Consider the following 10,958-nt stretch of genomic DNA (forward strand, 5'->3'; position numbering starts at 1 on the left):
ATGCTAAGAATTCTCAGGAGACAGCGAAGATGGAATGTGTTGAGACCTCACTCTTGGCTGACATACGTTGTCCAGGCATCGCTGCCGTAGTGCAAGGTATTGAGAACACAAGCTTGAAACACTTGGACTTTTGTGTTCCGTGTCAGTGCGTCATTTTCCCACACCCTCTTGGCCAGTCTGGACATAGCAGCGGACGCCTTTCCCAAGCGCTTGTTGATTTCTGCATCGAGAGACAGGATACTGGTGATAGTTGACCCTAGGTAGATGAACTCTTGAACCACTTCCAGAGCTTGGTCATCAATATTGATGAATGGAGCATTTCTGACGTCCTGTCCCATGATGTTCGTTTTCTTGAGGCTGATGGCTAGGCCAAATTCATTGCAGGCAGCCACAATCCTGTCGATGAGTCTCTGCAGACACTCTTCTGTGTGGGACGTTAATGCAGCATCATCAGCAAAGTGGAGTTCCCTGATGAGGACCTTCCGTACTTTGGTCTTCACTCTAAGCCATAAAGCATCGAAAATTGATGGGCCAGGCTAGATGGGCCAGTGCGTCTTTTCCTATCCATCACTTACGTATGTTGTGTGAAATCTAGCACAGAAATTGATTTAGTTCCAACCTTCCATGCCAAGCACAGCATCTTAACTCAGACTCAAACCAAACAGACTCTTGTTTACCATCATCCAGAAGGAGGATACATAAGTTGAGACCGCTCATTCGGCAGGCCATGAATATGATGACCTCATGCCTGAGAGAGAGAGAGAGATGGAAAAGTGTTTTATGGGAGTTGTAGTTTTCACCCCACCTGTGGAACTAGAATACCCAAAATGCACTGTGGTAATCCATGTCCCATGACTGCCAGGCAGAACAATTATAAATGGCCACTCTAGGATCTGCACTGCAAAATTAACATCAACATTAAATTTCATTTATTTCAATAAATTACAGAGACAGAGGGCTGGTTTGAATGAAATGAAGGAACTTGCTAGTGATTTCATAGGAACATATAAACATACGAACTCGGAGCAGAAGCATTTGGCCCCTCTAGCCTGCTCCGCTATTCAATAAGATCATGGCTGATCTGTTTGTGTCTTGAATTTGACGTTCCCATCTACCCGTTATAATCTTTGATTCCCCTGCCCAACAAGAATCTATCTACCCCCACCTTAAAAATATTCAATGACCCGCCTCCACCACCTTCTGAGGCAGAGAATTCTAAAGTCGCACAACCCTCTGACAGAAAAAAATTCTCCCCATCTCTGTCCTAAAAGGGCAACCCCTAATTTTAAAACTGTGCCCCTCATTCTGGACTCCCCCACAAGAGGAAACGTCCTTTCCACATCCAAGGAAGAGAAAGAGCAACAAACTGTGGCTGATTCTCTCAGGAATTTTAGCTGGGGTGTGGAAAGTGACATATAATGTGACTGTCCACTGCCAGTTTAAGGAGGCTCGCTGCCTTTAATACTGTAAGAGCTTTTTTTCAGTGTTTAGCCTTGTGCCTGTGTCCTCAGTACCTTGCTCTACAGCAGCGAGGCCTGGACAACGTATGTCAGCCAAGAGCGACGTCTCAATTCATTCCATCTTCGCTGCCTCCGGAGAATCCTTGGCATCAGGTGGCAGGACCGTATCTCCAACACAGAAGTCCTCGAGGCGGCCAACATCCCCAGCTTATACACAATACTGAGTCAGCGGCGCTTGAGATGGCTTGGCCGTGTGAGCCGCATGGAAGATGGCAGGATCCCCAAGGACACATTGTACAGCGAGCTCGCCACTGGTATCAGACCCACCGGCCATCCATGTCTCCGCTTTAAAGATGTCTGCAAACGCGACATGAAATCCTGTGACATTGACCACAAGTCGTGGGAGTCAGTTGCCAGCGATCTCCAGAGCTGGCGGGCAGCCATAAAGACAGGGCTAAAGTGTGGCGAGTCGAAGTGACTTAGCAGTTGGCAGGAAAAAAGACAGAAGCGCAAGGGGAGAGCCAACTGTGTAACAGCCCCGACAACCAATTTTTTCTGCAGCACCTGTGGACGAGTCTGTCACTCTAGTATTAGCCTTTATAGCCACTCCAGGCGCTGCTCCACAAATCACTGACCACCTCCAGGCGCTTACCCATTGTCTCCCGAGACAAGGAGGCCAAAGAAGAAGAAGAGGTCTTGAAGATGTAAGTTGTGAAGGAGTGCAAATTCATTAAATGGCTCATCCTTATTCCACTGTTTTAGAAATGAAAGGTGTGAAATGGAAAGCTGTAAATAGGAGTATTTCAGGATTATTACCTCAACAGCAGATTCACATGACAAACATCAGTCATCAGTGCACTTTGGCCTGTATGCATAAGAATGTCACTTAGCTTTTAACATTCCATGTAAACAACTGTTAATTCTTGCCTGCTGAATAAACAGGAATTCCATAGGGTTCATTCAGCAAATGTTGGAATAGACATTTCAAGGGGCAATACAAATTTTATTGTTCCTTTGTGTGTACGTGTTATCCACAGTAGTCCTTTTCATGGGTAGCCAGGCAGCTATGCGTCTACTCAAAATAAATTTGGAACTTTAATTGTTAGCAGTCTGTCAAAGTGGCAAGGTGCTTGGGAGCATGAACACTGCAAATTAGTGGGGAAATGTTTCCAGATGGAGTACTTGAAAACGTAATTGGAATATTAATGGTCGTAGAACAAGAGATGAGAGGCAATATGATGCTCAGTGACATAAAGAGCAAGAGGAACAGATTAGAAGTTAGCCATATGCCTTTGTTGGAGCACTGTAGTTGTTTAGAAGTACTTTTTAAGGCACTGAGAGTTGAGGGAGAAAAAGAGGAAAGTATAACTCACAAAAGGGAATAAATGATATCCTGGGAGCCAGTGATGAAACAGAGGTGCAATAAATAAAATGATGTAGTGATCATAGTCACTAAGTGTGATTTTCTTGTATCACTTGTTTAAAAATCAGAATCGTTTGAACAAATTAATTAATTTCCTTAATTAAATTAGGAGCTGTTTTCTTTAATGCAAAAAAAAGGTTATTTATTCTACTATCTAGATTACGCTTGTTGTGCAGCAATGCAAACAGATCCCACCGGCAAGTGTGTTTTTGTTCTGCGGTGTATCTGAGTTGTTAACTACTGAGAATTCGACACTGCAGATTCCTGTTTACCCAGAGTGAAGTGCACAAACCTTCACCAAAGGGACCGCCTAAATCCACAGACTTTAGCACAGGTTGGCAGATCAACAGTTCAGGAAACCCAAGTGTGCACAAAGATTCTTCTGTTTAACTAGTTAGTGCTTACCCGTACTGATAAGTTTCCTACTGCTTATCTAGTTAGGATTATGCTACTTATTGCAGGGTTATATGAAGTCAAAGTAGAAGAATCTCAATGAAAGGTCTCCCCTCTAGATCCCACCATTGAATCAAAGTGTCAATCATCAACAGTGCCCTGGATTACCTAGTCAGGTATTGAATTAATCATCTGTCACAGAAAGTTGACATAGTTCTCAACTTCTATCAGCAGACATTTTTTTCTTGGAGACACTTTGACCCAAAAAGCAACCCAACATACTGCCTCCTTTCCAAAGTGAACAGACAGTGATTAGTCATTAGACAGCTGTCAAGTAGAGATTTGAGCCCTCACTTTGTTGGCAGCAGATGCCAGGAACTCCTCTAAAATAACATGGAGAGCAGTAATACTTGGCATAAAGTGCGTGATTACATTGCCACCATCCACCTGACTACAGTATGGAAACACACCACATCCAAGGGTATAGTGGTTACACCATTTTGAGGAGAGGAGTTTCAGCAGCTGTTTACTCTCTTGTAACCCAATAATGATGAGCACTCAGCCCTGGATATGTGAAAACATGTTCTGATACTTGGCTTTCACTTACACCCTCGAATGACAGTTGTCTCAAATTTGAGTTTCTTCAACATTATATGATGGATGTCTGCTTTTAATATGGTTGAAGGATCTACACAGGGAAGCTTGTATTCTGCCAGTCACTTTCATGATCTGGAAGTAACTGCATTGCCATATACCAAACCATACTTCACCAGCTTGATACACTCGGACTTTTGTGTTCTGTGTCAGTGCACCATTTTCCCACACTCTCTTGGCCAGTCTGGATATAGCAGTGGAAGCCTTTCCCATGCGCTTGTTGATTTCTGCATCGAGAGACAGGTTACTGGTGATAGTTGAGCCTAGGTAGGTGAACTCTTGAATCACTTCCAGAGCTTGGTCGCCGATATTGATGGATGGAGCATTTCTGACATCCTGTCCCATGATGTTCGTTTTCTTGAGGCTGATGGTTAGGCCAAATTCATTGCAGGCAGCCGCAATCCTTTCGATGAGTTTCTGCAGACACTCTTCAGTGTGGGATGTTAATGCAGCATCGTCAGCAAAGTGGAGCACCCTGATGAGGACCTTCCGTACTTTGGTCTTTGCTCTAAGACGGGCAAGGTTGAACAACCTATCATCTGATCTTATGTGGAGGAAAATTCCTTCTTCTGAAGACTTGAATGCATGTGAGAGCAGCAGGGAGAAGAAGATCCCAAACAGTGTAGGTGCAAGAACACAGCCCTGTTTCACACCACTCAGGATAGCAAAGGGGTCTGATGAGGCACCACTATGCTGAATTGTGCCTTTCCTATTGTCATGGAATGTCACGGAACACAAAAGTCCGAGTGTATCAAGCCTGTGTCCTCAGTACCTTGCTCTATGGCAGCGAGGCCTGGACAATGTATGTCAGCCAAGAGCAACGTCTCAACTCATTCCATCTTCGCTGCCTCCAGAGAATCCTTGGCATCAGGTGGCAGGACCGTATCTCCAACACAGAAGTTCTTGAAGCAGCCAACATCCCCAGCATATACACCCTACTGAGCCAGTGGTGCTTCAGATGGCTTGGCCATGTGAGCCACATGGAAGATGGCAGGATCCCCAAGGACACATTGTACAGCGAGCTCGTCACTGGTATCAGACCCATGTCTCCGCTTTAAAGACATCTGCAAACGCGACATGAAGTCCTGTGACATTGACCACAAGTCGTGGGAGTCAGTTGCCAGTGATCGCCAGAGCTGGTGGACAGCCATAAAGGCGGGGCTAAAGAGTGGCGGGTCGAAGAGACTTAGCAGTTGGCAGGCAAAAAGACAGAAGCGCAAGGGGAGAGCTAACTGTGTAACAGCCCTGACAATCAATTTTATCTGCAGCACCTGTGGAAGAGTCTGTCACTCCAGAATTGGCCTTTCTAGCCACTCCAGGCACTGCTTCACAAACCACTGACCACCTCTCGGCATGACCCATTGTCTCTCGAGACTAGGAGGCCAAGGAAGAAGAAGAAGATGAAGACTTCACCATCTGTTTAATCCAGGTCCTTGTCTGAGGAGTTTTGACAAAGAGGTATGCCCACAGCAAGGTGAACATGTCCTCTAGCATACTCGATGACAGTGTAGGCTAAAGCCTGCCCTCCCTGCAGCCACCTTCCTTTTTGCCACAATCCACTCTCAATTTAGTTCTGGCTGTAAGTATCTGCCATGATATATTACGTTGTATGTGATATTGATTTGATTATTGCCAGGTGTAAATATTAGATTTATGAGGTGTGGTGGAGTGAATCTGGAAAACTAGACTTCAAAGAATGTAATAGAATTGTGAAACCTAGCCGATGCTTGTCTTTTGGGCCTCCTTATCTCGAGAGACAATGGATACGCGCCTGGAGGTGGTCAGTGGTTTGTGAAGCAGCGCCTGGAGTGGCTATAAAGGCCAATTCTGGAGTGACAGGCTCTTCCACAGGTGCTGCAGAGAAATTTGTTTGTTGGGGCTGTTGCACAGTTGGCTCTCCCCTTGCGCCTCTGTCTTTTTTCCTGCCAACTACTAAGTCTCTTCGACTCGCCACAATTTAGCCCTGTCTTTATGGCTGCCCGCCAGCTCTGGCGAATGCTGGCAACTGACTCCCACGACTTGTGATCAATGTCACACGATTTCATGTCGCGTTTGCAGACGTCTTTATAACGGAGACATGGACGGCCGGTGGGTCTGATACCAGTGGCGAGCTCGCTGTACAATGTGTCTTTGGGGATCCTGCCATCTTCCATGCGGCTCACATGGCCAAGCCATCTCAAGCGCCGCTGACTCAGTAGTGTGTATAAGCTGGGGGTGTTGGCCGCTTCAAGGACTTCTGTGTTGGAGATATAGTCCTGCCACCTGATGCCAAGTATTCTCCGAAGGCAGCGAAGATGGAATGAATTGAGACGTCGCTCTTGGCTGGCATACGTTGTCCAGGCCTCGCTGCCGTAGAGCAAGGTACTGAGGACACAGGCCTGATACACTCGGACTTTTGTGTTCCGTGTCAGTGCGCCATTTTCCCACACTCTCTTGGCCAGTCTGGACATAGCAGTGGAAGCCTTACCCATGCGCTTGTTGATTTCTGCATCTAGAGACAGGTTACTGGTGATAGTTGAGCCTAGGTAGGTGAACTCTTGAACCACTTCCAGAGCGTGGTCGCCAATATTGATGGATGGAGCATTTCTGACATCCTGCCCCATGATGTTCGTTTTCTTGAGGCTGATGGTTAGGCCAAATTCATTGCAGGCAGACGCAAACCTGTCGATGAGACTCTGCAGGCATTCTTCAGTGTGAGATGTTAAAGCAGCATCGTCAGCAAAGAGGAGTTCTCTGATGAGGACTTTCCGTACTTTGGACTTCGCTCTTAGACGGGCAAGGTTGAACAACCTGCCCCCTGATCTTGTGTGGAGGAAAATTCCTTCTTCAGAGGATTTGAACGCATGTGAAAGCAGCAGGGAGAAGAAAATCCCAAAAAGTGTGGGTGCGAGAACACAGCCCTGTTTCACACCACTCAGGATAGGAAAGGGCTCTGATGAGGAGCCACCATGTTGAATTGTGCCTTTCATATTGTCATGGAATGAGGTGATGATACTTAGTAGCTTTGGTGGACATCCGATCTTTTCTAGTAGTCTGAAGAGACCACGTCTGCTGACGAGGTCAAAGGCTTTGGTGAGATCAATGAAAGCAATGTAGAGGGGCATCTGTTGTTCACGGCATTTCTCCTGTATCTGACGAAGGGAGAACAGCATGTCAATAGTCGATCTCTCTGCACGAAAGCCACACTGTGCCTCAGGGTAGACGCGCTCGGCCAGCTTCTGGAGCCTGTTCAGAGCGACTCGAGCAAAGACTTTCCCCACTATGCTGAGCAGGGAGATTCCACGGTAGTTGTTGCAGTCACCGCGGTCACCTTTGTTTTTATAGAGGGTGATGATGTTGGCATCGCGCATGTCCTGGGGTACTGCTCCCTCGTCCCAGCACAGGCATAGCAGTTCATGTAGTGCTGAGAGTATAGCAGGCTTGGCACTCTTGATTATTTCAGGGGTAATGCTGTCCTTCCCAGGGGCTTTTCCGCTGGCTAGGGAATCAATGGCATCACTGAGTTCCGATTTGGTTGGCTGTATGTCCAGCTCATCCATGACTGGTAGAGGCTGGGCTGCATTGAGGGCAGTCTCAGTGACAGCATTCTCCCTGGAGTACAGTTCTAGGTAGTGCTCAACCCAGCGGTCCATCTGTTTGCGTTGGTCAGTGATTATGTCCCCCGATTTAGATTTGAGGGGGGTGATCTTCTTGATGGTTGGCCCAAGAGCTCTCTTCATGCCATCATACATTCCTCTGATGTTTCCGGTGTCTGAGGCCAGCTGAATATGGCTGCATAGGTGTTGCCAGTAGTCGTTTGCGCAACGCCTAGCTGTTCTTTGTGCAGTACTTCTGGCTGCTTTAAGTGCTGCGGATGTTAAATCGCTGGGGGCTTTCTTGTAGTTCAAAAGTGCAATGCGCTTAGCGGCTATGACAGGTTCCAGCTCTTCATTATGAGATTGAAACCAGTCTGCATTTCTCTTCGCACTTTTGCCGTAGGTGGTCAAAGCTGACTCATAGATGGCGTCTCTGATGTGGGCCCACTTGGTCTCAGCATCCCCTGTGGGAGTGTTTTGAAGGGCTGTTACAAGTGAATTTAGAAATTTTTGTAACAGCTGTGGGTGAGAAATTCTGCTCGTGTTGATGTGCGGGTGGCCCTTCTGCTTGGAATGATGCAACTTCTTTGGTCTGAGTCTAACCTTGCTGCACACCAGGGAGTGGTCGGTGTCGCAGTCCGCACTGTGGAAGCTGCGTGTGATTTGAACACTGTTTAAGGCGGCTCGCCTTGTGACAATGAGGTCTAGCTGGTGCCAACGACGTGATCTTGGGTGCCTCCATGAAACCTGGTGACAGGGTTTAGTGTGAAAGAACGAGTTGGTGATGCAGAGGTTATGATAGGTACACAACTCAAGCAGTCTCTGCCCGTTCTCATTCATCCTTCCAACGCCATAGCGCCCAAGGCAGGAGGGCCATGAGTCATGGTCGGCCCCAACCCTGGCATTAAAGTCCCCCAGCAGGAATAGGTGTTCGGTGTTGGGGATGCTGCTAATGATGTTATGGAGTTGTTCATAGAACTGGTCTTTAGTTTCAGGTGCGGAACAGAGTGTTGGAGCATAGATGCTGAGTAGGTGTACTGGACCAGAGGTGGTGAGCAGTCGGATGGACAGTATGCGTTCCGAGCCATTTGAGGGAGGCTCTATCATGCTGAGCAAGGAGTTTCTGATGGCGAAGCCCACTCCATGCTGTCTTGGTTCTTCAGGATCCCTGCCCTGCCAGAAGAAGGTGTAGTCTTGCTCTGCTAGAGAGCCACTCGCGGGGAGGCGAGTCTCCTGAAGTGCTGCAATGTCCACATTGAGTCTACTGAGCTCGTTGTTAATGATGGCGGTCTTCCGAGAATCGTTGATTTGTGTAAGGTCTTCCGACAGGCCAGGACACATAGTTCTGACGTTCCAGCTTGCAAAGCGAAGGGCTGGTACCTTCTTTCCTTTTTTCATGTTGTTTGGTGCGGTGTATCAGTCCACCTTTCGGGCAATGACCCTGAGCTCCAAGCACCCATTGAAGCAGGCAGACTGTGGCGGGACAGAACCTTATTGACCGGGGGCTGCCCGGTTTGAGGCGGGCGGTAGCTGTCCAGTGAGGTGCAATGACCTCTCCCACCGACAAAGGCAACCCGTGGCGCCCAGTTTCTACGCCAATTTATCTGGACTTATAACCCGTAACTGCTGCCTTCCGTGTTGTTTCAGTCGCTGTGAGGCAACTATGGAGTGACCTCTCCATGGCGCATGCCTGGGCAAATTTATGGAGGTTGAGAGTTGCCCAGTCGTCAAAACCCCCCTCTCGGCCTTTCTGGTGGGGTCCAAAGGAGTGCAGGACACGACGTTTGGCACCAGTATGGCTGCAGGAACTGCCGGAAACATGCCAAAGGTGACACATGACCGCCTACGGGGTTCCGCTCCGGATTTTCTGTTAGGGTTTACTCCCTTAGCCTTGGTCTCTCCCGAGACGCCCACAAGGCAGTGGGGTTGTTGGGGCCCCTACACAGGTGTAGGATGGTGCCGGTGGGAGGAGGGGATGCAAGGGGGAGGGGTAGAGGGAGGGGGTGGGGGGGGGGTGCAGGGGAAGGGGGTGCGGGGTGAAGATGGTGCGAGGGGGGGGCGGGCTGGGACGGGGTTGTGAGGGGGTGAGCTGAGAGGGTGGAGCAGGGAAGGGGACGGGGGTGGGGGGGGTGGAAGGGGGGTAAAGGGGGGGGAGGGGGGGTGGAATCTGGTGCAGGTAATAAGCCATTTCCTCAGTGCCCACCATCGACGTCCGGAAAGCTCATCCACGTCCTTCGGGAGGTGAAGCATCATTTGGCAGTCTTAGAGGTGATTACATTTGCTGAGGGTTTTTTTTTGCAGTGGTTTAAATAAAGGCATGCAGCATTGCCGACAGTGCGCTGCAGATGCTCTCCGAGCCATCTCCCGCGGGCGCTTTGAAGTTGCGGCCGGGGGGGCCGTTCGTGGATGTTTTGGGTGTTCGGGGCACCTTTTCACAGGACTTCTCTCGGGTCCCGCAGCTCCTTCTTCACCTCAATGGACTTACCGCATGCCGTGGCTGCAGACACTCTGGACTGTGAAGACAGCAGGATCGGAGATTAAAGTATCGGCAGCTGTGCTCGTCAGTTTCATCCGGATCAATTTCATTGAGAAAACAAAGAGCAGGTGTGGCTGGGGGAGGGCAGTGGGCCCAGGTATTGGCCCAGGCAGACTATTGGAATTGAAACCCTTTTTTTCAAGCTGTTTCTATTTAGCGTTTTATATATTCCCAAGGAATGCCTGGAAAATGATTCATTATTTTAAATACAATTGTGTCTTACATCATCACAGAGAGAGTCCACTTGATTCCATTGTGGTACATTTAATTGATCGACTGCTAATTGGAGCATGCCATTTGGTTCTGATTCTCTGAAGTTCAGAATGGAAGAAATGAATACGGAAGATAGCACACCCGATGAGAATTATATATTTCCTTCTCAGGCTAAATTTATTTGCATATTGTCTCCATTTTGAACAATTACGCATAACAAAAAGGCAGCTTGCGCCATTTATGGGGAAGGGGATCGAGCGTGCTGCATTTCTCCCTTCTCTCCATGTTATTTGTTTATTCCTACAATTCATGCACCAAATTGAATTGCAGATTGGGAGCAGGAAGCAGAACAATGGCAGGTGTGAGAAACCTGATCTGTTCTAAACCCGAGAAACTGTAAGTCATGCAATCAAATGGATGTAGATCGAGACAGCTAAAGCTGCGAGAGAAATTACCGCAAGAAACTTGCCTCAAATTTTCAGAGCATCGTCTGAAAGTGATTATCAAAACTTCAAGGGAAACAAGTCAGAAATTAAATGAATTAATGAACTAAAACTTAAACTGTCTAAAGGAGATTAACAGAAAGGAGAAAGTAGAAACCATGAAGTAATAAATAAGACTTAATGAGAATTGAGTTCTGAAGACTGGAAATGAAAGTTAGGAATAGAATGCTGACATAGAGGCATTGCAGTTGGGAGGTCAAA

This window comes from Heterodontus francisci, chromosome 22 (genome assembly GCF_036365525.1).
Source record: "Heterodontus francisci isolate sHetFra1 chromosome 22, sHetFra1.hap1, whole genome shotgun sequence".
In the NCBI taxonomy this organism is placed as follows: Eukaryota; Metazoa; Chordata; class Chondrichthyes; order Heterodontiformes; family Heterodontidae; genus Heterodontus; species Heterodontus francisci.